The sequence below is a fragment of the Hyaena hyaena genome, unplaced genomic scaffold (assembly GCF_003009895.1).
Source record: "Hyaena hyaena isolate Hyena2069 unplaced genomic scaffold, ASM300989v1 scaffold_142, whole genome shotgun sequence".
NCBI lineage: Eukaryota > Metazoa > Chordata > Mammalia > Carnivora > Hyaenidae > Hyaena > Hyaena hyaena.
This window is the reverse complement of record NW_024080774.1, coordinates 2,995,803-3,022,306: the sequence shown is the minus strand read 5'-3', so window position 1 is coordinate 3,022,306 and position 26,504 is coordinate 2,995,803.

The following is a 26,504-nucleotide window of genomic DNA, read 5'->3' as shown; positions in this document are numbered from 1 at the left end:
CGAGGCTGGGTGTCTGAGGTCCAGGCAGGGGTGAGGCTGGGGGTCTGAGGTCCAGGCAGGGCTGAGGCCTCTGTCCTGGGCGTGTAGACTCTGTGTTCTCCCTATGCCCTCATGTCTGTCTGTGTGTTTCTGTGTCCGGATCTCCTCTTCTTACAAGGATGCCAGTCGTATGGGGTCAGAGCCCACCCTGCTGACCGCATTTGATGTATATCACCTCTTTCAAGGCCCCGTCTTCAAAACAGCCCCATTGCGAGGTCGTAGGGTGAGGCCTTAGCATAGGAACGTGGTGACGGTGACACCATGCTGCCCATTACCCCTGACAAACATCCTGAGCGCAATAGAAACTGATACTGCCCTTTTTTTAAAAACATTTTAAAAATATTTAGTTATACTTGGGACACAGAGAGACAGAGCACAAGCATGAGAGGGACAGAGAAGGAGACACAGAATCTGAGACAGGCTCCATGCTCTGAGGTGTCAGCACAGAGCCCCACACGGGGCTCGAACCCACGAACCGTGAGACCATGACTTGAGCCAAAGTCGGACGCTTAGCCCACTGAGCCACCCAGGCGCCCCTGTAGTTTGCAGCTTTCTGTAGGCAGAGTGAGTGCCAAACAGTTGACCTCCAAATGTTAGAGGCTTTGGGGCGCCTGGGTGGCTTAGTCGGTTAAGCGTCCGACTTTCGCTTACGTCATGATCTCGCGGTTCGTGGGTTCGGGCCCCGCGTGGGGCTCTGTGCTGACGGCCAGCTCGGAGCCTGGAGCCTGTTTCAGAGTCTGTGTCTCCCTCTCTCTCTGACCCTCCCCTGCTCACGCTGTCTCTCTCTCTCTCTCTCCTAGAAATTAAAAAAAAAAAAAAAAAAGTCAGAGGCTTCACGCAGTTTCCACCGTATTTGTCTCATATTGAGGTCAGAGAGGATAGGGGTCATTTTCACAGGCTCTTCTTCACTGACAGGGGCTACTGTCATCCACAAAACCTTCCCTGTCCCTCTTGGTGTCAGTGCTGCTGACTAGGTCCTCACTCCTCAGCGCAGAAGCTCTGGAAATGTTAGGACCTTCCCTGCCGTGAGTGAGCGATGCTGTACGACACATGGGGGCCTTAAGTTGTCGCATTACCGCAGCTTTGATCGAACCTTGTGAACACAACCTCTCGAGCAAGTATTAAAACACCGGATGAAAAAAAAATAGATGTTACGTTATGTAAGTTCGCAAATAGAGAAAGCAGGGAAATGAAATCACGGACGGATTTACAAACATCGGACAACGCCACGGAGTCACCAAGGAATTAAGACAGAGACGACAGCCCTCGGGAATCACGTCCGAGCACAGACAGACGGGGACCATTGTCCAGATCAGGGAATCCAAAACAGGCCCTTCCTCTGACCAATCTAGCTGCTCCTCGTTTGCCAAGAGGCAGCCTTTTGTGGCCTCCCTACAGGTGACAATTTCTGAGACACTCAGCCATGCAAATATCCCCACTTTCCAATGACGGAGAACCTCCCCACGCACGCACCCACACGGACACCTACGACAGGTGCTTTCTAACACCTTCCTACCGAGCCTGAGCCCGCCTCTGTGGTCTGACTTCTGTGTTGCCGCGGTGAGTCATCACACAAACCCGGCCAACGACTAGCTCCTGGTGCTCTTCTAGTCATCTGCCCAAAGACCCCCGCCCTTTTCAGAAAAGGGGAAAAAGTTTCAAAACCTGCCTTTAACCAACGGCTTCGGATCTGCATTCTACACACCGGGTTCTTCCCGCTCAACGCAATGACGTCCAACGGACACCAATGAAATTACAAAATAAACATCCGTATATATTTTCAATTAGGAAAGATACGTATATTGAAAGAGCCCAGTTTCCAAGCAGAAATCATTGTGCACAGAATCCGTGGACATGTTTAGTTGGAATAAACTTAAAACTGCACGAAAACCTCGCCTGCTGAGTTTTTGGCAAGCGGATAAATGGTAGGTGAGCCACGCTTGCATCCCAAAGGCGGATATCAGGAGAGCACTTAAAGGTGAACAGTGTAAAATATGATTATAAAACAAAATTGCATTAAACACCAGCCATCCCCCACCATCACTGGCATGCTATAATCCCAGAGTTTGCTTGCACTGGTTTTCTTAGAAGGCAACCTCCACATTTCCTTGCCATTTGGGTTATTGCACAGACATCATTTCGTGAGGCACACATCTCGGTGGCTTGCAGATAAGACGCGAAGAAAGAGAAGTAACGGGAGGAAAACAGCGATGGCTGACCTGACGGCGTGAACCCAAGAAACCATGCACTGTCCGCGTTTCGATCAACACCGCCCTTCGGATGTGCTGTGTTGTGGGCAATACGGATGGTTCTGATCTAGGACCAAATCGTACATTCGCGCCACGTAGGCTTCCACCCGCTTTTATAACCGTACGATGAGATCTCCAACCTGAACACTCCCTACCCCCTTAGGTATTAATACCACCGAATTATATCTACAGCTAACAATTTTCTTCCGCAGATGAATCGACAAATAAAACCCCTTAAGATTTTACGTTCTCCTGTTGATAACGATTGTGTTTTGGATTTTCTTTTGGGTAGAAATGTGGTCAGAGAGTATCTCCTCATGGCTGAAGTGTACTTCACGTACAATAAACTCACCCGTGCAACGTGCAAGATGCCTTTCGGTGACAGGTGGCTGGGAGCTTCTCTCCTCGTCCTGGCTGGCACAGTGATGTGTCCAATGTCAGGGGCATGGGGAGGACCCTGAGGGAAAGGAGGCAGGCTTGTCACAGCAGAGCACACCAGGGGAAAGCAACTCTAGACACCACTTGGTGAAATGATGCTTGATTATCCTAAAGAAAAAAAAATTAACACACCCGCTGTTCTCTTTTGACGTTCATCGTTTACTTAATTGCAGTGTTGGGTACAGACTTTTTCGGTAAAGACACATTGCATGAAACTCCTTGGCGAACGCATTTGGTCTCCAATTGGAAATAGCTCTTTCCAATGGCAACGCCAACTAAGCAGTTGACCGGGCCCTTACCGATTAAAGAGAAGTCTGGTTTTGCAGAAACATGCTTCTGACGACTATGAAGGGCGTGTGGTTCAGATACAAAGGTAAATGGACAAAGGCACAAGGGACTTTGGATGGGACGCTGGAGTCACGCCATATTGCTGACTGTGGCTTCTTCAAGGTGGATCTTTTTAGTTTTTCTTTTAGATGGGAGCACGATATACAAATGTCCTGGAGGGGCGCCTGGGTGGCTCAGGGTATGTACCCCCAGGGGGCAGGAATCTAGTTGGCTATTTGACAACCCTGCCTGTCAAGCATCCTCGTATTTAATAGCAAACCGCTTTTATTTTTCCCTTGCAGTTATTGCGAAATATACCCTGCAGGCAAAGGAGTAAAAACTCCTTCTTTTCACAATTACATACAATCCCATTCAGTCATATAATCAGGGGCAATAGACTCATGGACCTTACGGTGTCTTTTACGGATTTTGCAGCAATACAAGGGTGTCTTAATGCGTAAAACTTTACAAGGTTTTTTAAGCCCATTCATTGTGCAAGTCTTCCTACTTATTAATTCAGAAAGAGACACTCTTTCAGGGTCCTGCACTCAATTCCGGGGTGTGTGTGTGTGTGTGTGTGTGTGTGTGTGTAGGCTTGTCCAAACCAACAAGCAATTCTCTGACACCAAGTTGGGTTGTAAAAACTCCCTTGGGCTAAAAGGTGAGGGGCTTGCAAATGAGGACACCAACCATTGTTTGATCTCAAACTCTATTGGGTAAAAGGTCGGGGGTTGAGCGACCTGGCTCCCCCTGGCTGCGGCAAGCCCCTGAGATGTGAATCTTTAGTCAACATTGTGATTAGAACGGTCAAACATATTCTTCAAGCGACTGTTAAGCAACCCCCACCTCTAACCGCAAAATTCTCACTTCTGTACACCAGCTTCACCCCTCTCCCTATATAAACCCTGAGCTATGGCTCGGCGGGGTGCTCTTCCGAGGACTCTTTGGGTGCTCGGGAGAGGCCGTCCGTCTGGACTAAAATAAACCTGAATAACCAACTCCTTTTGTTTTGTGGGCTTTGTCCTCGGTGATTCTCCTTTGGAAAAGGTGGTCTAACAGGGTGTCCCTACAAATCAACTCAATTCTGATACATTGATTTGGAGAACATATCAGGTCCCACAGGTTAAGCGCTCAGTCCCACACATCTACTCTCCACCCCCCACCCCTTCAGATGCCAATCACAAGTATAATCTGTCACCTGTGCTTCTGATCAATTGGCTATAAAGGGAAGGGTCCCATGACTCTCTCCTTGGGTTTGATTAATTTGCTAGAGTCGCTCACAGAACTCAGAAACCTGTTTTTTCACTAGATTACCAGTTTCTTACAAAGGATATTAAAGGATATGATTCAACAGCCAGATAAAGCGGTACACAGAGCAAGGACCTGAACAAAGAAAGGAGTTTCATTCCCATTAGCGTTTGGGGTCTGGAAGAGAGGCAAGCGCAAGGATTTGGGTTCCCCACTCAGATGGTCTCCGAACCCTGTCCTTTCGGGATTTTATGCAGGCGCCATCAAATGGGCATGATTGATTAAGTCAATGGCCATGGCCATGGAATCAACTTCCAACTCCACTTCCCTCCCCGGGGAGTCAGAGTTGGGGCTGAAAGTTCCAACCTACAAATCACAAGGTTAGTTTCCCTGGCAACCAGCTGTCATCGTTAGGGGCTCTCCTAAATGGCCTCATTCACATAACAAAAGATACTTTACTCTTTCTCATCTCAGGAAATTCTGAGGCTTTAGGAGCTCAGGGCCAGAAACCGGTAAAGACCAAACAGGCATTTCCTATAAATCACAATGGCCACAGACACTAACAGTTTCTGGAGCTCGGCCCTTCTCTACACTGGTTAGTTGTTTTGGCGCATGCTGGGCAATTTCCACTTGGTTAGGCAAGGGGTGTAACTCTTGCTGCAACAACTTCCAGAGAGGTGACTCTTTAGGGGGTGTTCGGTGTGTCCCTAGTCTTTCTCTTTGCAGCGTTCATACTGTGACCGGGTGGGGCATGGGTGCTCAGGTCTGCCATGCAGCAATTTCTCTCAGAGCTCAAGCCAGGAGCCGTCCCTTTTTTGACGCTCCTGGTGTTTTTCTGAGCATTCTACATATTCGTATCAGAGTATGGATGCATGTAAGCTTCTTTTTTTCTTTTTTCTTTTTGGAACAATAAAGTGTCTTGCTATTTTACCTTATACTTCACTTGATTTACATCATTTCCATAAGGAGAATGGTTGAAGTAGCATTATTTTTTCCTGGTGAGAAATTTCCACCCTATAAGTGCTCAGTTTTCATGGAAGCCTTAACCCTCATGTATACATATTTCTTTGTTTTATTTTATCTATCTATCTATCTATCTATCTATCATCCATTAATCCATATCAATCTATGTATCTATGTATCCATCCACCCATCATATCAACCTATCTATGTATCTATATATCCATCCACCCATCATATATATGTATCTATCTACCTATTTATCTTTCTCCAAATCTCAACATTTATTTTTCTCCCTATCTTTATCACTGACACTTAACATCGTGTGGACATGGCTCTTCCACCACTGGTAGATTTCATACACCTGAAAGGCAGACACAGAGAAAGCAGAAACATGCTTCTGTTTTTTTGATTCCTTACAGTAAACACATCTATAAACTTTCTACTGAACAGGACAGAGAAAAACATAGGAATCACTGACATACACACCATGTAAATTTGTTACATATTGGTACACTGCCATTATAGCTTACATTGGAGAGATATATAAACATCATAGCTGTCTCTCTCTCTCTATATATATCATATATATAAATAGGATATGTCATAAATATAAATGTAATCTGTATATATCACATCCATATGTATTGATCAGAGAGAGACTGATCCTCAGGTAACACTCTGTCCCTATCATTTTTCAGAAATAATTACTTTTATTAATTTTATGTGCATCCATCATGTTTAATTAAGAATGAGGTGGATTTACATATGTTAAAATGAAGTTTGCAGAGTTCTAAAAAAATAGAGTACCAGCTGTACATATCCAGGGGCCTTACAACACCCCGCCGTAGTACCGCATTTGAATATTGGCTTTAGGTTACTATCCAAAATGTGTGCCTGCTCTTCATTAATCTCTTTTTAAAGACTACAAGTATTAAGCATAAAAATGTGTTGATACCTTTCATAAATCATGGCCACCCTGTATGAAACAAAAACTGGAAATCTTAGATATGCAATGAAAGTTTCAGATACAGTTTGCTCCTTTTTAGGATTCCGGAAAATAGAGTCATGGAGATTGTTTTCCCTGTCTTAGAAATATGCGTTCCTGGGGCACGTGGGGGGCTCAGTCTGTTGAGTACCTGACCTTGGCTGAGGTCATGATCTCATGGTTAGGAGGCGGCGACCCGTGTAGGGCTCTGTGCTGACAGCAAGGACCCTGCTTGGGAGTCAGTCTCTCTCTCTCTCTCTCTTTGGCCCTCCCCCATTCATGCTATTTCCCTCTCAAAATAAACACTGAAAAAAAAAAAAAGAAATATCGGTTCCTCTGTAATTACCAGCAATGTATCGCATTTAGTGTCTGAGAGCTTGACTATGTTTATTTGAAGTTTTAATGAAAATTTATGAGGAACCAAATTAACTACAGTCCTGCAGTGGTTAGATTTTAATGCTGTCTATGGAGGGAGGCCCAGACTAAATAAAATAATCAATTCTAAGGCTGATGATGGTATGATTTCAAATTCTAAGTAAATTTCAAAAGTTTTACATACATATATATCTCCATCAGTAACACAGTCAAAATCAATTCTCGGAAGATGGTCAGTAAAATATAATGAGGCAGAAAATTGAAATGAAACATACTGAAGGGACTCTAAAATATTAATGGAAATGGTCTTAGATGGAGTTGCTTAACTATAAATGGAGGAAGCTAAGTAGAATCTGATTAGCTGTTTCTTAATTAAATATTTACTTTGCTCAGCAATCTTATTTTGACACAGTTGCACACGGTGTTAGAACAGAGCTGATAAGCTGTGCGGATGCTTTCTGGTGTCACACGGTGTGACTACAGACTCCAGGGACCAGGGATTACCTGGACGTGAAGTTTGCCCCTCCCAGAAGGCTCATTATCCATTTGTGCATTAAACACAGGTCTGGCCAGCCGCGAGTGCTGGCACTGGATTCAAATCCGGGCACCATTTTGGAGGCAGAGAAAACAGCACCGTGAAGGAGCCAACGTGTCAAAACTTGGGAGACCAATCGCAAGTAACCGCCATTCTGCGCTAGTCGGGTCTAAATGAATGTCTTCAAAGCATCGTATGAAAGACTACGACCTGAAACTGATGGAAAACTGTATGTCAAGTCTATTTCAGCTAAGAAAGAAAGAACTATGATCCAGACATGGGGAGGCTTACTGGTAATCTAAACTAGGAAGTTTTTTAACGGAGAGTCAAAATACATTTACTCAAGAATAATTTAGATACAAGACATCATCAGTGAAGACTTGGTAGAGAGATTAAATGAAGCAAGACGTGAATTCCAGTGGTTTGCCCACATATTTTCATATCTGCACTTGTGAATGGGTAGCTAGTATGTAGTCAAATCCTCTGAAGTCCTCTGAAGAACTTTTGCTTGTTTTTAAGAATCCCCATAAATATTAGTTGGCCACACATTTGTGGGTCCAATTCCGGGGTCTCTATCCTATTGCACTGGTCTTTGTGTCTTTTTTTTGGCTAAAATGAACACATCAGAGAACTCTAGATGCTGGCGAGGATGTGGACAAATGGGCACCATCTTGCACTGTTGTTGGGAATGTAAACTGGTGCAGCCCCTCTGGAAAACAGTGCGGAGGTTCCTCAAAAAATTAACACTAGAACTCCCCTAGGACCCAGCAATAGCGCTGCTAGGAATTTACCCAAGGGACACAGGAGTGCTGATGCACAGGCGCGCATGTACCCCAATGTTCATAGCAGCACTCTCCACAATAGCCAAACCATGGAAAGAGCCTAAGTGTCCATCAACGGACGAATGGATCAAGAAGATGTGGCTTATGTATATACCATGGAATACTACTTGGCAAGGAGAAAGAATGAAATCATTGCATTTGCAGCAACATGGATGGAACTGGGGGGCATTATGCTAAGTGAAATAAGTTATTCAGGGAAGGACAAATACCATGTTTTCACTCATATGTGGATCTTGAGAAACCTAACAGAAGACCATGGGGGAGGGGAAGGGGGAAAATAGTTACTAACAGAGAGGGAGGGAGGTGAACCACAAGAGACTCTTAAATACAGAGAACAAACTGAGGGTGGATGCGTGGATGTGGGAGAGGGGACAATGGGTGATGGGCACTGAGGAGGGCACTTGTTGGGATGAGCACTGGGTGTTGTATGTAAGCGATGAGTCACGGGAATCTACCCCCAAAACCAAGAGCACACTGTACACTGTATGTTACCCAATTTGACAATAAATTATATTTTAAAAAATCCCTGTAAATAATAAATTTTGAGACTCACACTTATCTAAAAGGTATCAATTTAATAGATTTGCATAGTATATATTTTTTCAATATTTCCAAGAAAAAGTTTGCAGGGCTTGGAGGAATTGAACTGTTTCCTGTGTTCCTGACATTTGATATATAATTTAAGAAGTTCTGTTTACCTTGGTTAGCTCTCTCTCTTTTTTTATAGTCTGTGAAATAACTTTAATGTTTATTTCTTGTCTTTTAACAGTTTTATTGAGGAGTTACTGATGTAGGATGATTCCTGCACATCTTTAGCATGGACGCTTCGATGAGCACGGACATATGGTTACACCAGGAGACCATCACCACAATCGAAGTAAACACATCCATCACCTCCACATGTTTCTATGGTCCCTGTGTGTGTTAGCAAAAACACTTCATGTGAGATCTACCCCTCTGAGAAACATTTTTTTTTTACTATTTTATTTATTTCTGAGAGAGAGAGACAGAGAGACAGAGCGTGAGCAGGGGAGGGTCAGAGAGAGGGGGAGACACAGAATCTGAAGCAGCTCCAGGCTCTGAGCCGTCAGCACAGGGCCCTATGTGGGGCTCGATCCCACGAACTGCAAGATCATGACCTGAGCCAAAGTGACGCGCAACTGACTGAGGTACCCGGATGCCCCATCTCTGAGAAACTTTTAAGTGCAGGATAGAACGGTATCAACAGGGACTATGTTTACAGCAATATCTAGGATTTATACGTTCAGTGGATCTCCAGGAAATATCACTGAAATACGATACCCACTGAGCAACGGCCCCAGGAACAGTCCCCTGCCACGGGATTTGGGGAATTGTGCTGCCAGGTGTGGAGGTGGGTGAGAGAACTGGGCGCATCCTGGTGGGACTGACGTGGCTCTTACAGCATCACATGGCCGCTCTGCGTCCAACCTGCTGCGATGAGTTTGGGGTTGTGTTTGCTGTGGATAAAAACACCAGCAGACAGTGCACCACTGGGAGAGTGTGTAGCTGACTTGGGTGAGGGCTGCCACGAAGAAGGAACATGAAGACGTAATGTTTCACTTAAGGATGAAGAGGGGTCCAGGCAAAGGTGATGCACCGTTCTGGAGGCAGAGGAAACAGCACCGTGAAGGACGCAACGTGTCAGAACTTGGGAGACCAATCGGAAGACCTCCTTGGCTGCGCAAAGGGAGAACGAGGGGCTGCGTGAACATTGGAGGTAGTTCTGGGTTCACTGAAAGAGGATTAATGGCTCTAGGCAGGAGGCTCAAATAATCGTATGGACATTTCCAGAGAGAGCTATCACCTAAATGGGTCTGTAACACACACACTGGACAACATCAAGAGTGAAGACAGGAGTTTCCTGAAGAGGACCCAGAGCTGTGCAACTTTTCCTTTTTTCATAAAAAGAGCCAAGTAAAGGGTACGTATTGTAGGTTGTGCAGGCCAAAGGACGTGTAGCAAAAAGAGTCAACTCAAGAGCGATACTGTCGCAGTACAGGGATGCACACGGACAATGCGTAAATGGATAGTCGTGGCCGGCATGTCAGTAGCACAATTTACAAAAACCGTGCAGCTGGCCAGGCTTGGTTCCCGGGCTGGAGTTGGCTGATGCATCATCTGGATGATGATGGAGGTGCCCGTGGAGCTGAAGGGAAGGGAGTAAATTCCTGATAGAATTTGGGGGTGGAACGAACAGGAAGTGATCACATCCACCCGCTACGTCCTTGGCACAGTTTAGACAAATGGAAGTCAACTGGGGCATTTGTCAACAGAAGGCAATAGTTCATGTCAGGACGAGTCAGGACTATAATCCAGGAGAACACGATTTAATGTCCTTGTTTTCTTCACATCTTATGAAATCTTAGTTCTAATGAAGTGAACCCAGACCCACCAGAGGTATATATTCTTCTGCCTCTCCTTGTTGGAAGGGATCCAAGTAGACAGAATCCCTCTCGTGGGATGGACTTGATCCTATACAGAAAGGACCTGATTAAAACAAGCTGCCCTTTTTGTCGTAAGTAGGAGATTCACACGTGACGGACACACTTGTTTGCAATCTTTCCTCGAGCTGCTAAAGGCAACGCCACGTAGAACGGCAAGCAATCCATCACCTCAAATGGATGTGTCCAACTCCATATCGATAAACTTGCTAACATGTCTTTTAATTACGCACAGACAATGACTTAGTTGTTTCCTGCAAGCAAATGCATCTCAGAGACACAATGTGTTTGTTAACTATGTCAAATGGACGTGCTCTCGAAGATACTACACAGATGCATGCCCGTCTTTCAGACATTCACAATAGAAACAAACGCTATTTATGCTTACTTTCTGACACGTTCTACTTTGTTTTAATGAGAAATGAGATCTTATAATCTGAGAAAGGATTATGTCTTGGGGAACGTTTGGCCAATGCTGGGTATAAAATATACTTCTCACGTTTGTTGCTGGTGATGATGGAGATAATGGTGTGTGTGTGTGTTGGGGGGAGATGATAGTGAGCACATTAATCAGTAAAACTTAAAAAAGTTTTTTTTTAATGTTTATTTATTTTTGACAGTGAGAGAGACAGAAAATGACCAGCAGGGGGGAAGAGAGAGAGAGAGAATCGGAAGCAGGCTGCAGGCTCTGAGCTGTCAGCACAGAGCCCGACGCTGGGCTTGACCTCATGAACCGTGAGATCATGACCTGAGCTGAAGTCGGACGCTTAAACGACTGAGCCACCCAGGTGCTTGTAACCAGTAAAACTTTTAAGAAAAAGATAATTGTGGCCTGTACTATTTTTATAGCCACCCCCCGTATCATTGTTAGTAAGTCTGAGGGGTCTAAAAGTTGCTGCTAACATATCTGGAAATTTCTGTGTCAATTCTACAAGGCTGTGAGTGATTTAGAACCAGTATCACTTCACTGAGGGAAAATCATTTATGGTCTCTAACTAGAAGAAAACCAACTATTTAGAATTGAATCACCTACTTAGAACTGACACTTTGAACATGGTGTCCTGTCTCATTCACCTTTTCTTCTTGCTGGGACCAAGAACCACTTTACTTTGTGGAAATGATTAATCTTTTTCTCCCAATTTTTTGGGGATAAAGTTTGTTTGGTCTCATGTGTATTTAGCATTGGGGTCTTTTTCTTTTCTTTCTTTTTAATGTTTATTTATTTTTGAGACAGAGAGAGACAGAGTGTGAGCAGAGAGAGAGGGAGACAGAGAATCTGAAGCAGCCCCAGGCTCTGAGCTGTCAGCACAAACCCACACTGTGAAATCATGACCTGAGCTGAAGTCAGAAGCTTAACCGAATGAGCCATCCAGGCGCCCCAGTGACTTTTTCTGCGTAAGCAAAGTTTCACAGGGAACAAAGGTTTACATCGGAGAGCTAGCTCCCCACACGGGTTGATTTTCTTCCCTGGCCCTCGCTGCAGGTGCCTTTCCCTGGCTGGTATCAGATGATGTACCAGTCTTTTTATAAACACACAAGGGAGCTTTTCAAAACTGATACTGTAGAAAAGATAGCAATCTATCACAGAGATCTTCAAAAAATCTAGTGTCATGCTATTCATATGTGAGTAAATATTTATATTTGAGATTAAATATTTATTAAACTCATCTTAGAAACCTGAAAAACACAGAAGACTCAGAGAAAATAAAAATTACCTCATCACCTAGAGAAAAGAATTGCTACTGTTATTTTATAGTTTTCCATTCTTTCCATAGAGAGATGATAGACACATAAATGACTAACAAATAGACAGGTGGCTGAGTGATAGACAGATAGGTGGTAGAAAGATATAGATAGATAATGGATGGGTGGATAAAGAGATATAGATAGATGATAGATGGACAGATGATAGTTACATAGATAGACACATAGATGGATAGATGGATAGAGAGATGACAGACATGATGAATGAATGGATGGATGGATGGATGGATAGATAGATAGATAGATGATAGATAGATAGATAGATGATAGATAGATGTGATGAATGGATGGATAGGCAGATGTGATTGTGAACATATATATGTACAGATTAAATACATAATGTAGTAATGTTCTAAAAACATTTAACAAAACTATGTATGTATACAAACATTTGTGTATATAAAGTATGATTTAAATGTAACATATTCTATTTGACCTGACTTTTCTGCTCTTACATTTCTTATTTTAAACTAGATGGGTTTTTTTCCCTGTTAAACCTTAGCAGAGAAAGTGTTTAAGGGAGAATTTCTTTATTGATGGGCAAGGAGAAATGTTTTTTGAGTAAAATAAAAGCACTATCAAGCAGCACAACTGCATTAACCGTCCCTTTTGGCCAAACCACTATTTTCTGGTTATTTGATTTCTGTAAGTGATCCTTGGAAAATGCTGGTGGCTTCAGTTTCAAACTCAAAAAAGGGAAAATGGCATGATTTGAGAAGCCTGAAATTGTATTTCCAATTCTATGATGGACTATGACAGAGGTACCATTCATACAGAGCTAAAATTCAATAATTTCTAGTCAACAAACATGTCCCACATCCCCAAATATCCCAATCTAGAAGCAGAATTTTGCAATATTTAGGAGGAAAAACATGTTAATATGCATAACACATAAAGGAATCAAGTCAAAAAATTTTTAAGAAGAAAAAAAAATCAATGGGAAACAAATCTGAGGGGATTAACAGACATAACATAACAGAAAGAGAAAAATCTGGCCAAACAGTAAATAAAAGGCTTGTCATCTTCAATAGGAACTGAGGAATTGGGAAAAAAGAAATACAGTAAGATATGTGTAATCAGCAATTGGAGAAATTGGAGTGTCCGTGGAAACAGGTGTTTGTGAATCATGGGCCAGTGGACCAGAGCACTCTGGGGAAAGAGAGATTAGATTTCTATGGGTGTAGACTGGGAGCTAACAAACTCCTCAGTATCACACCTAGGACCAGACCACCCCTCGATGAAATAGAGTAGGTCTGGACAAGCATCTTCAATCCAGCACTGATTAAAAAAAAAAAAAAAAAGCTCTACGTTGGTGAATATCATTTGATTACTATTGCGTTAAGCAGTATGTATAAGGATAATAGTAAGAGATGTAATTAGCATAGGCTTCTATAGAAAGAGGTAAACGTATACAAGACACACACCTATAGGAAACATCAGGTTAAGTGCCCGACTCTTGATTTTGGCTCATGATTGGTGGTGAGTTCGAGTTCTACATCGGGCTCTGTGCTGACAGCATGGAGCCTGCTTGGGATTCTCTCTCTCTCTGCCTCTCCCCTGCTCATGCTCTTTCAAAATAAAGAAGTAAACTTTCAAAAAAAGCATATATATAGGGACGTAGAACAATTATAAACAGGGGCTAAGGAACAACAGACAATAAAGGGATATGTTTCTGGCGTAGACCCACGAATACTGAGCACAGTCAAGTGCTCAAAATGTTGATTAGATATAACAGATTAAATTTACTACTTGTTTTACATGCTAGATATGTGATACATAATTTTACACGTATCAATACTTCAGACATATTTAGCTGTCAACACGAGCAATCGGACGGTTATCTCCTTCACTTATTCAGCATCTAAACTTCCAGCGAAATTACCGACTTCCCTTTGATTTTCAGTGTTTCTGAGCTCTAGGTAGAGCTGAGGTAACTTCTAATACCCAGGTCAAGGGTGGAGCCCAAGAAATCTGCTGAGAAATTGGGGAAAGAAAATCTATTTCCATGGGATTTGCTTCCCCTTGAGCTTCTTTTGAACAACCTTCTTCTGGTCCCAAGGGAAAAAGCACGGTACTGATGAAGATACAAGTAGAATTAGACTAGTCATTTTATTTTATTTTTTAATATAGTTTATGGTCAAGTTGGTTTCCATATAACATCCAGTGCTCATCCCCACAAGTGCCCTCCTCCATGCCCATCACCCATTTTCCCCTCTCCCCCACCCCAAACAAGCCCTCAGTTTGTTCTCAGTATTTAAGAGTCTCTTATGGTTTGCCTCCCTCCATCTCCTTAACTATTTTCCCCCTTCCCCGCCCCCATGGTCCTCTGTTAAGTTTCTCAAGATCCACATAGGAGTGAAAACATATGGTACCTGTCCTTCTCTGCCTGACTTATTTCGCTCAGCATAACACCCTTGAGTTCAATCCATGTTGCTACAAATGGCCAGATTTCATTCTTCCTCATTGCCACGTAGTATTCTGTTGTGTATATAAACCACATCTTGATTCTATCCCAATGAAAACTGCATGAGCATTCTTCTCAAAGCTAGACTAGTAGTTTCATTTTTTTAAAAATATTTTTATTTATTTCTAGGAGAGAGAGACAGAGTGAGCAGGGGAGGGTCAGAGAGAGAGGGAGACACAGACTCTGAAATAGGCTCCAGGCTCTGGGCTGGCAGTCAGCACAGAGCCCGACGCGGGGCCTGAACCCACGAACCGCGAGATCATGACCTAAGCGAAAGTCAGACGCTTAGCCGACTAAGCCACCCAGGCGCCCCTAGACTAGTAGTTTTAAAGGCTCCCCTGTATTTTGCCAAATAACCAGCCTCATCCTAGGAATTTCTAACACAGAGGTCAAATCTTTACTCCATTTCTTGTCTGCCCTTCACTGGTTTGAGTTTAGTTTCTCATACCTGTATCTATGAGAAATAGCCTGAAGCTGAACTGAATATGATGTTAAAGTCACTGGTTCTGTAACAACTCAATGCTTAATTAAGATCTTCACACATGATCAGTATCGGTTAAAGGAAGCAATAAGGGACTTTAGACATGTTACCTACTCACTATGGCTTATTCCATAATTGATGAAATATTTCAATACCAGCAGAAGGAATTTAAATGCACCCTGCTGTTGGCGTAATTAATAATTCATGCCAGTACTATGGCAAAAAAAGAAAAAGATTTTTCCCCCTCTGGGGTGCCACATGCACTCAGAAGGTTCCTTTTCGTGGTGACAGGAAATAGGCCGTGAGGGTAGTAATTTCAGGGTCGCTCCATTCACAACCCGACGGTGTGTAGGATGTTGACACGTGTAATCCAGGAGTGCAAGACCTTTGTGGAGGTCAAGCTTGTTAACTGAGAAAAACGCGGAGGAATTCAGGCATAACGTGGTCACCTTCGTCAGGAACGACAGCATAGTGCTCAACTGTGTGATCACGTCAGGGAAGTTCATGGAGGGGAAAAAAAAAAAAGGGAATTAAACGAAAAGATCAACAGGACCACGGAGTTGAGTTTAAACATTATGTTATGCCATTTCGGGCAATCCTTTGTGGATCAAACGCGATAAAAAGAGATACTGGTAACGGCCTACGGTAGCGACCCTGTGTCTAAGGAACGGTAGAATGTGTCCATCTGATGAGTGCGGGACCTTCGATGACTGATAAGCAAGCAGTTCTGCCTACCAACCTGTACGGACCATGTGACTATGGAGGAAGGAAGACCTAACGTGGGCAGGGTGGTCTGGCAAGCTCGAGGTACCAAAGTGTCCGTGGTGCAGACAACATCCAAAGGCCTCTGCTGAAGAATTCCCTCGTAGTTGAGGATGCCAGTCTTTTTGTTCTAGGCATGCCTTCAACGGATTAGGAGAGGCCCACCCATTTAATCAAGGGCCATCAGCTGTCTTTCAAGTCCACCAATATGAATGTCAACCTCATCCAAAAATACCTTGAAAGTTGACACAAAATCAGCCATCACCCTACCTCAAACAGAACCTCCTGGCCAGGTCTGTGCTTGCCCATCCCACTAATGACGGCCATGGCCATGTGACTCGCCTTGGCCGGCTGCGGTGTGCAGAGGGACACTGTGATATCTTCCCCTGATTAGCTTACAGATTCAGTGCAATTCGGATCACAGCCCAACATGTTATCGGTAGAAGCTGGTGAGGTGATTTTAAGATTTATATGTAAGGTCAGAGGACCTAGAATATCAGAGGACTTAGAATATACTTAAGAACCTTGAAAAAACAAAACTCCACAGGACTTAAACTAACTGATTTGCAGAATTAATACAGAGCAGAGGACATCAAGCAATACAGTACCAGCATGAGGATCCATCGGTAAGTCTGTCAACACACAGAATACAAGCCTCAGGAATAGCTCTGTCAGATGTAGCATGTCGTATATTCTATATGTTGTACTCTATATGTAGCTATCCATATGCTACACATCGTACGTAATCCTATAATATAATATTAATATCCTATATTACAATCCTATATTAAATATATTAGATGGACACAGATGGATATACTGATAGAGAATAGTCGGATACACAGATATACAGATGATGATTACACAGATGATTACATAGAATTACAGGCGGATAATTGATTAAAGAAGGCCGAACAAAAATGTTAATGGCTGAAACCACGTGGGGTATATAGGTATTTACTGTAGACATCTTTCAACTTACTACACGTTTAACATTTTTCATAATAAAATATCAGGATAAAATAATCCATTTTAGCCTGTAACGTGAAGTAATAGCAAGTGTGGCTTTCCTAAGAGTTTTCATTATCCCGCTTAACTTGGATACCAAAGCCACTGAAGGATAGTATTAAAGAAATAAGTTAGAGGCCATTTCCCATGATCATCATCGACAAACTGCCCTGCAGTTCCCACGGTGCCTTCGCTGCTGGTGGCCTTCAGGGACCACGGGCCCCCCAGGGCCTGCACGGGCCGCCGGCAGCTTCCCAGGGCCTTCGATTCGGGTGGTTTTACAGGAAGAGACTCTTGACTGTGTTATTATTTCACGGCTCCGCTGAGTGCCAACTGTGTGTGGAGTTTTTTACGGGTCAGAACATCAATAGTTTATATCCTGAAGTCTTGCAAAAAGTGAGGTCGTTCTTATTTGAAAAAAAAAAAAATATATTTTCTAGAAAATATATCTTACCATGAAATTCTAACTTACTGTTTTTATTCATAATCAATCAAAAGAATTCACTATTTTACCTGAATAGGGCTAAAAAAATCACAATTAATATTTTTATTCATAACTAGAAATATAACGATTTTCAAAAATGATTTTGTTTCGGGGCACCGGGGAGGCTCAGTCAGCTAAGCGTCCGACTTCGGCTCAGGGCATGATATCACGGTTCGTGGGTTCGAGCCCCGCGTCGGGCTGTGTGCTGACTGCCAGCTCAGAGCCTGGAGCCTGTTTCAGTCTGTGACTCCCTCTCTCTCTGACCCTCTCCTGCTCACCCTGCCTCTCTCTCAGAAACAAATAAAACATTAAAAAATGATTTTGTTTCAAAATAATCATTTCAAAAATGATCAATAATACATACTTTAAAATGTGTGTAATGAACCTCATAGTTCACAGAAAAATATTAAAAACCTTCCTTTTGAATGGGAAGCAAGTTATTCAAAAAACACATTCTGTCCCACATTATGCTAGTGCTCATTTCCTGGCTGGGTAGACAAGGAAATATTATATGACATGAAGTACAGTATCTGTGCTGCCAATATAATCCAAAAGTAGATAGGGATATAGCAGTATAATTAATAAGTGAGTTCAGAAATGGCATTAGGTACAAAATCAACATAAAAGAACCACTGATACTTTTTCCCCCTATCAGTAATAAAGAAGAAAATAAAAGAAAATAAAAATAAAAGAAGAAAATAAAACCAAGAAGAAAATTCCTTTACAATAACCCCACAAAAATAATTACCTATAACAAATGTAAACAAAACACTGGGAATAAGATATTATGAAACAAACAAAATAATCACTAACAATAGAAATTAATAAAAAGTAAAATGAATGGGAGTTTCTAATCCTATTTATGGATTTGAATTGTCAGTACTATGTAAGTTTGAATTTTCTACTGCCTCATCTATAGATTCAAAGTGATCCCAAATGACCAACAATCCATCAAATTAGTAGGGAAGCTAATCAGTTAAATATAAATTTAGCATAACCTCAGGGATGGCTGAACGGGACTCATCATGAATTCAGAAAGACAGTCCTAGCACTTGAGAAATTCTAAGAGTTTTAGGGGCTTTGTGAGTGAGTGTCATTGCTTTACAGGATATAAAGATATGTTAAAATAAGAGTCATCAAAACTGTACGTTAGAATCACCATCTACACCAATGGAGCAGAACAGAGAAGGCAGATATGGGCCCACTGTATACGGATATGTGATTAGTCAACAATGTGGAGGATGCAAATGTAAAATGTAAAACTATCAGGTATCTATAACTGCACTACCCAGTAAGACACCACAAGCCACAGACGCCAACTCCAACGTAAAGGAATTAAAATTAATTAAAAGTTAAATTCACTTCTTAATCGTACGGGCCACATCTAATTGCTCGTGGCCATATGTAGCTGGAGATGCCTGCGCTGGGCGGTAAACACCGGAACATTGCCATCATCCCACAACGTTGAATTGGACCGTGCTGGTCTATAAAATAATATTATAGGATAATTGCCTCAGCTCAGGGCAAAGAGATGTTAAGCAAGATAAACGCAGTACTCTGGGGCAGTACTTTCCACAACTACCCTTCACCAAACGTAAGCATGAAGAATGTGAAACGCAGCCATGCGAGGGGGTAGGGCATCTGTGACATTTGTCACCAGAAACGGCTTCCAGAGAACACCCAGAAATTGAGAAGGAAAATGCACACAGATAGCAAACATGACGAGGGATTTGCTCAAGAGCCTCACACAAGGGGACGTCTGCATAATCAACAAACATACAACATGGCGGTCGACTCGTTGTGCATGGGAAAATACAAACTATTACAGCAGCCAGGTCTATCCACATACTCTGTGGAGAGCTGAAGGGAAATAACTGCACAAGGTCCACGTGATGTTGGGGGATTTGCGGAACTGAAAATTCCCACAGTGCTGAAAGTGGAAAGGAAACTGGTACCCAACTTTGATAATGAATCTGCCATGACCTCACATAACTGATGGACCAGGATTTCCATGACTTGGGTGTATAACCAATTGAAAGGGGTGAATGATATATGCCAAGAAATGTATGCAATATATCCACTGCATGGCTAGTTTTCAATCTTCGATCTGGACTTGACCCAAAGGTCCATTACAGGGGGAAGTAATAGCCACAACACTCACAACAGTGTTATTTATTATTATCATTAGTTTTTACGATTATTGTCAAGTTAGTTAACGTACAGTGTCGTGTTGGCTTCAGGAGTAGAACCGTGTGATTCCTCACTTATACTATCAGATCCTCCCATCTTTAGTTTTTCAATGTATTTTATGGTCAAACTGGCTTATACACCCAGTGCTCATCCCAACAAGTACCCTTCTTTTTTTTTTTTAAATTTTTTTTAATGTTTTATTTATTTCTAGGAGAGAGAGAGAGAGACAGCGTGAGCAGGGGAGGGTCAGAGAGAGAGGGAGACACAGACTGAAACAGGCTCCAGGCTCCGAGCTGGCAGTCAGCACAGAGCCCGACGCGGGGCTCGAACCCACGAACCGCGACATCATGACCTAAGCGAAAGTCGGACGCTTAACCGACTAAGCCACCCAGGCGCCCCAAGATTTCTTTCTTTTTATTTGCTGAGTAGTATTCCACTGTATACATGTACCACATCCTCTTTATCCACTCATCGGTTGATGGGCATTTGGGTTTTCTCCACAACTTGGCTACTGTCAATAGCGCCGCTATAAACATCGGGGACAGTGTTATTTTTGCAAGGGAATACCAGCTCGGATGTTTGAGAAGAGTCAGGAAGAGGGCAGAAGCTGTTAATTTCTTATTTCTTGTTGTTAGTGGAGGTTCAAACGGTCTTCAGTTGTGTAACAAGCCAGCAAGGCCTGCGTTTGTGCTTTGTGCAGTCTTCATGAGAATGAAGCAAGCTTCGTACGAAAGAGAAAGGAACTATGGGTTCTGCAACAGTAAGCGTGAATTCTTCCGGGTAGAGTTCACTTGCGCATCGTCGTCACCGAAACACAAACATAATACAAGCACTGTGCACAGATGTAGTAGCCTCATTCGCTCTGGACCGGACAGCACAGATGTGCAAATCTCACCTCTCAGTCACTTTCATCGCTGCCCCCGTACTGTTAAAACTGCCCCAAAAGGAAGGTTGATGGCATGTGACCCTCAGCCCCTTATTCTTCTATTTCTCCAAATGTTAGTGGTGGAAAATGGAAGTTTTGAAAGGAAATCCAAGTGTTTCGAATTGTCAGGGGCAATGAGAAACTACTGGCCCTGGGACCTTGGGCACATTTCTAGACACCTGTAAGGATTGAGTTTAGTCATCAGTAAAGCATAACTGGGGAACATAATCTCTAAGACATCCTTTTTAAATGTTTATTTATTTTTCAGAGAGAGAGAGACAGAGACAGAGTGTGAGTAGGGGAGGGGCAGAGAGAGAGGGAGACACAGAATCCAAAGCAGGCTCCAGGCTCTGAGCTGTCAGCACAGAGCCCGACGCGGGGCTGGAACCCACGAACCGTGAGATGATGGCCTGAGCCAAAGTCGGACGCTTGACCAACTGAGCCCCCGGGCATCAATGTAAGACATCTTTACAGCTTTAAACTCTTATGCTTTCAATGAAATAGACGGCCACAAATGTGTTCAAAGAGAACAAGACATTTATTGATAAACGCACTTCTCCTTTCAAGGAATTGTCACAAATCGAAGACGTTATGTTTGAGTGTAATAGTCACTCATTCATTTAAAAATATTTATGTGTTTTTGGGAGAGCACAGGCCAGGGTGGGGCACAGAGACGGGGGCAGAGGATCTGAAGTCGGCTCTGCACTGAGAGGCTGACAGCAGCGAGCCCAGCGCGGGGCTCGAACTCCCAAACTGTGAGATGACGTCCTGAGCTGAAGTCGGACGCTCAACCCACTGATTCCCCCGGGCGCCCCCAGGATAATATTTAAAAATCCCACTGAGTTCTTAGCAATGCCTTGTACCGACTGGATCGAGTGGTTCAGCATTCGGAAACAGAGTGACACGATGCATCCGGACACACAGAGCGGACGTGTTTGCTCGGAGAAAACTAGACAGAACGTCCCGCCGGGAGCCGCCGTGTCCTGGGGCACAAGGTGTGTCTGCATTTTCAACGGGCCTGTTCTCCTCATGCAGTAACTGAAAGGCGACGGCCGTGGCCCTGATGGAAGAGGTTCAGAAGCTAATTAAAAAGAAGCCCCAAGATATTCCCCAAACACGCCCTCCTGGCACCGGACGGTTCCTAAGGGGGTTATTCACGGACTGTCTCCCTAAGTTAGGAATGTGTATTGTCAAGTCCCCGCGGAGGGCTTGCTAATTAAACGCTGGCTCCGTTAGAGATGGATTCCTTCTGCTTAAGGTAGTATGTGGGGAGTAGCTACACGTGAGGGTCCTGGGTTCTTCAGGACGGGAGGATCGTCTAGGAAGCTGGGATGGGCCACACGGAACAGTGCCCTCGAGCCAGACTTAATCCTCTTAGTGCGTTAGTGAATCGGACACAGGATCACAATGCAGAAGGGACCTAAAACGTGGATATCAAGGAGAAGGGGAGGCGTGGGCTGGAATCGCCTTCAGAGGACTGACAACACAGTGTCAAAAGCCGCTTCACTTTCGGGGCTCCTGGGACTTCCTATCTGTTTTGAATTCTTGGGGCGCCTGGGAGGCTCAGCTGCTTAAGCGTCTAATTCATGGTTGCAGCAAAGGTCATGATCTCACGGTTCGTGGGTTTCAAGCCCTGTGCTGGGCTCTGTGCTGACAGCTCAGAGCCTGGAGCTGCTTCGGATTCTGTGTCTCTCTCTCTCTCTCAAAAATAAAATAAAAATAAGCATTGAAACTTTTAAAAAATATCTGTTCTGAATTCTTGCATACTCCAAGTGGCAAATCTATATGTTTGTATCAAAATCATATCACCCCATAAAGGAAGTTCTGATACCTTGAAAACATTACTCTAGGTACACAAAACGCCATGTAGTACAAGGTTCTGTGTGTGCTAGAAATTTCTAGAATAAATTCTTAGAGGTTCCAGGAGCAAGGAGAAGAAGAATGGGGATTTAGAGCCACTAGGTGTGGAGTTTCTTTTTGGGGTAATGAATAAGTTCCAGAAGCAGATAGAGGTGAGGTTTGCACAACACCGTGAAGGCATTTAAGCCTCTTGAAAATGGCTAAATGGTAAATTTGATATTTTGGGTGCATGATGCACAATCAAACACACACAAGTATATATAAATATATATACACATATATATTTAAATTTATAGAAGATATCCTGGTGGTTGGCAAGAATAGAAGTTGGAAAATATTTAATTGAAAACAATGCAAAAGGTATCCTCTGTGAGATTTGGACATAAAACACTCTCATGCTTTTTCATTTCATCGATATTACAATTGCCCCAAATTGAACTCTGTCCTGAAGGCAAGCTTGCATAGACGGATCAATTAGACTTTTCACACTTGACGGGGCTGGTCACGTCAGTGTGATATATTTACAAACTCCGGACTTTTCCTTTGTTATCTAGGCTCCCAGGAGCCTCCATATGCATGAAAAGTAACATAAGGTCTGAGATGGTTTTATTTGACCCTGAATTCACTGGGTTGAGAACACTGTGCTTTACTGCGTTAGCATTTAAATATATATTTTTAAATCTATTTATATTGAGAGAGAGACAGAGCATGAACAGGGAAGGGGCAGAGAGAGAGGGAGACACAGAATCCAAAGCAGCTCCAGGCTCCAAGCTGTCAGCACAGAGCCCGACGCGGGGCTCGAACCCACGAACCGTGAGATCATGACCTGAGCTGAAGTGGGATGCTTAAGCAACTGAGCCACCCAGGTGGCCCTCACTGAGTTAGCATTTATTTAATAACTAATTGCTACTAGATAATGGATGGATTTTATACTAAATTATCTGTATTTTAGGGATACCATTTTCCATAAAGTGGAAAATGTATTTTATGGACTCTGTATTTTATGGATACCACTAAATAAGAGAAAAATACCAATATCCAGGCTTGGAAATACTGAATGTTTTTTTCGATCACTTCCAATCTGGAAAATGGTTTATCCAAGATGTAAGACACAGAGGATTCAATGTACCCACTCTATTATTAAAGCTCATGCTGGAGACCATAATTTTGAGATTTCCAAGTATTTTATTTTTTTAAAGTTTATTTACTTTGAGAAAGAGGCAGAGTACATGAGCAGGGCAGGGGCAGAGAGAGAGAATCCCAAGCAGTCTCCACGCCGTCAGAGCAGAGATCAACGTGGGGCTCAAACTCACAAACTGTGAGATCATGACCTGACCCACTGAATCACCAGACACCCCGATCGTAAGTATTCTAAATGTATTTATTTCCTCCTTACACTTCGACTGCTCTCAGCAGAAATTTAAAATCTGAAACCGTGCAGCCAGGATGTTAGCAGATGAAATAATGCAACAGGGTAGAAACTATTATCTCTGTGCACGACTCCAGCCCCTGGACTTGGGCATCAGATGTTTTCTTCTATCCGTACTGGGGGGTTCATTCCCCAGCGTTGCAGAGGAGGGGGCCTGCTTAGGATTCGACTTGGAGCCAGCAAACCACTGCACCAGCTGCAGAGCCTGGAGCCATAGCCCTTGGTGCGTTTGTGCGGAAAGGATCTCGGGGAAGGAGATACGAGACGTGAAAACGCAGAGACGATGAGGCCCGTCTGCCTGGAGCCCCGCACTCCCGCGTCTGGTCTTCAACTTCCTGACGAGGCCGTCCTGCGCCCGGTGTCTGAGAGCGGGTTTTCACCCGCTCACCCTTCCCGGGAAGACTTGCCTTCTACTTCAAGGCACTTGTGCTTTGAGCGCCATGTCTAGCAATTTACTTGTGACTGGCACATATGGCGAACACGGATCTGGGACTAGTGTGACCCCAGCCGTGTCTGGTCGGAAACACCACTTCAAAGGATATTCTTTTTTTTTTTTTTTTAATATCCATTTGCAGCAATTCATAAATCACGGGTTGCCTTTTCGGATAATAGCCTTCCTGAAATTGCATGGAAGAATACAGTATATTCATCTCTTGGGTCAAGTTACTGCTGCAGGTTCAAAACTCATGTGATTCTGCTTCCTACTTGAGCCTCAGTGAAGATTTAAGGAAGGAATAAACTATGGAGTTGGGGTGTCGTAAACGACCTCATTCTCATTTTGGGAACAAGACGACTCCCTATATAATCATCAACAGCTACAAAGTGTGTAGGCTGTTTAAATTCCCCAACTGGAAAAACTTAATTCAAATAATGGAGAATGGAAACATTTGGTGTTTGAAGGGAGCAGAGCACATTGAAAAGAAATAAAACCAAAATGAAGAACGTAAGTTCACGATCGTCAAGCATCTTTCTTTTCCTGAATTCCACTTTTCAGTGCAGGAAACCTCTGTCTGCATCTTTTCACACGCTGAGGAAAACTGACGTGGGCAACAGAGAATCACAGCAAAGTCACCTACCTACCAAGCGTGGTGTTTAAAGTGTAGGAAATTGGGGCGCCTGGGTGGCCTAGTCGGTTAAGCATCCGACTTTCGCTCAGGTCATGATCTCGCGGTTCGTCGGTTCGAGCCCCGCGTCGGGCTCTGTGCTGACTGACAGCTCGGAGCCTGGAGCCTGTTTCAGTCTGTGTCCCCCTCTCTCTCTGACCCTTCCCTGCTCACGCTGTCTCTCTCTCTCCTAGAAATAAATTAAAAAAAAAAAAGATTAAAAAAAAAAAAAGAAGTCTAGCTGTGCAGTGAGAACTCCATAATTTAACGATTTTGTGACAGCCAACCAGGGTCAGGGTAGGCAAGTCTAATTTCTCTCTCTCTCTCACTCTCCTAGAAATAAATAAAGATATTTAAAAAAAAAAAAAAAAGAAAGAAAACCAGTGTCTTTTAGGAAGCTTTCACCATGGTCAACGTCTTCAGTATTAAATGAACTTGCCAGCCATTTTTAAAAAAAAATAAAGTGCAGGAAATGGTAGTTAAAGTCCAGGAAATGTTTTCACTATGCACCAGGATTCAAACTAGTTCTGAATGGTTATCAAGAAACTCAGTATTCGTTACCTTCGTGTTTTAGGGCTGTGGAAAGAACTGTTACTTCAAAAAAAAAATTCACTAGCAACCTAGTTAGAATTTGCTACTATTGGTCTTTGTAAAAAATTTTTATTTATTTCTGAGAGAGAGAGAGAGAGACAGACAGACAGCGTGAGCAGGGGAGGGTCAGAGGGAGAGGGAGATACAGACTCTGAAATAGGCTCCAGGCTCTGAGCTGTCAGCACAGAGCCCGACGCGGGGCTCGAACCCAGGAATCATGAGATCATGACCTGATCTGAAGTTGGAGGCTTAATCGACTAAGCCACCCAGGCGCCCTTATTATTGGTCTTGAAATAAATGTTTCCCTAGTAAAGAGCTTGAAACAAAGTATCCTTTTCCATAAATGTATACAGTTGAAATGTCTTCCTTGAGAACGGAGTGTGTGTTTGAACCAGGCAAAAGATAGTATTCCTCATCGGAGTGGGTTCAGCTTCCAGACTGGATAGTTATCAACAGGTCTTCTCATTTACATGTGTGTCCGGAAGAATACCTGAGTTAGTGCATTGAAAGGGGACAATTCTTCATACAGACCTGACCTGTGTCTTATCAAAATGCATAGCACAAGTGGGCCCTACGCACAATCATCGGGAGAGAGGCCACAATTCTTGTGTCCACCACATGGACCCCGCGGACTTCTAAAACACTAGTGATGGATTATATGTGACACCCAATTTCATGTTTTCAGTTTAAGAAATCGCCATCCTAAAGCTTTCCCTGAATTAGTCATACCGGTCAGAGTTCTCTGAAGGTAGAAGGCTAAGTGAGATACATCAGATAAAGAAGGTCTAATACTGTACGGCTTCACTTATATGTGGAATCTAAAAACAAAAGAAAACAGAAACAGACTCACAGATACAGGAAACAAGGTGATGGTTGTCGGAAGGGAGAGGAAAAAGAAAAAGGAGACGGTACGGGTGAAATTGGTAAAGGGGATTAAGAGGTACACTGGTCCAGTTTCAAAACATACACCGGATGTAACA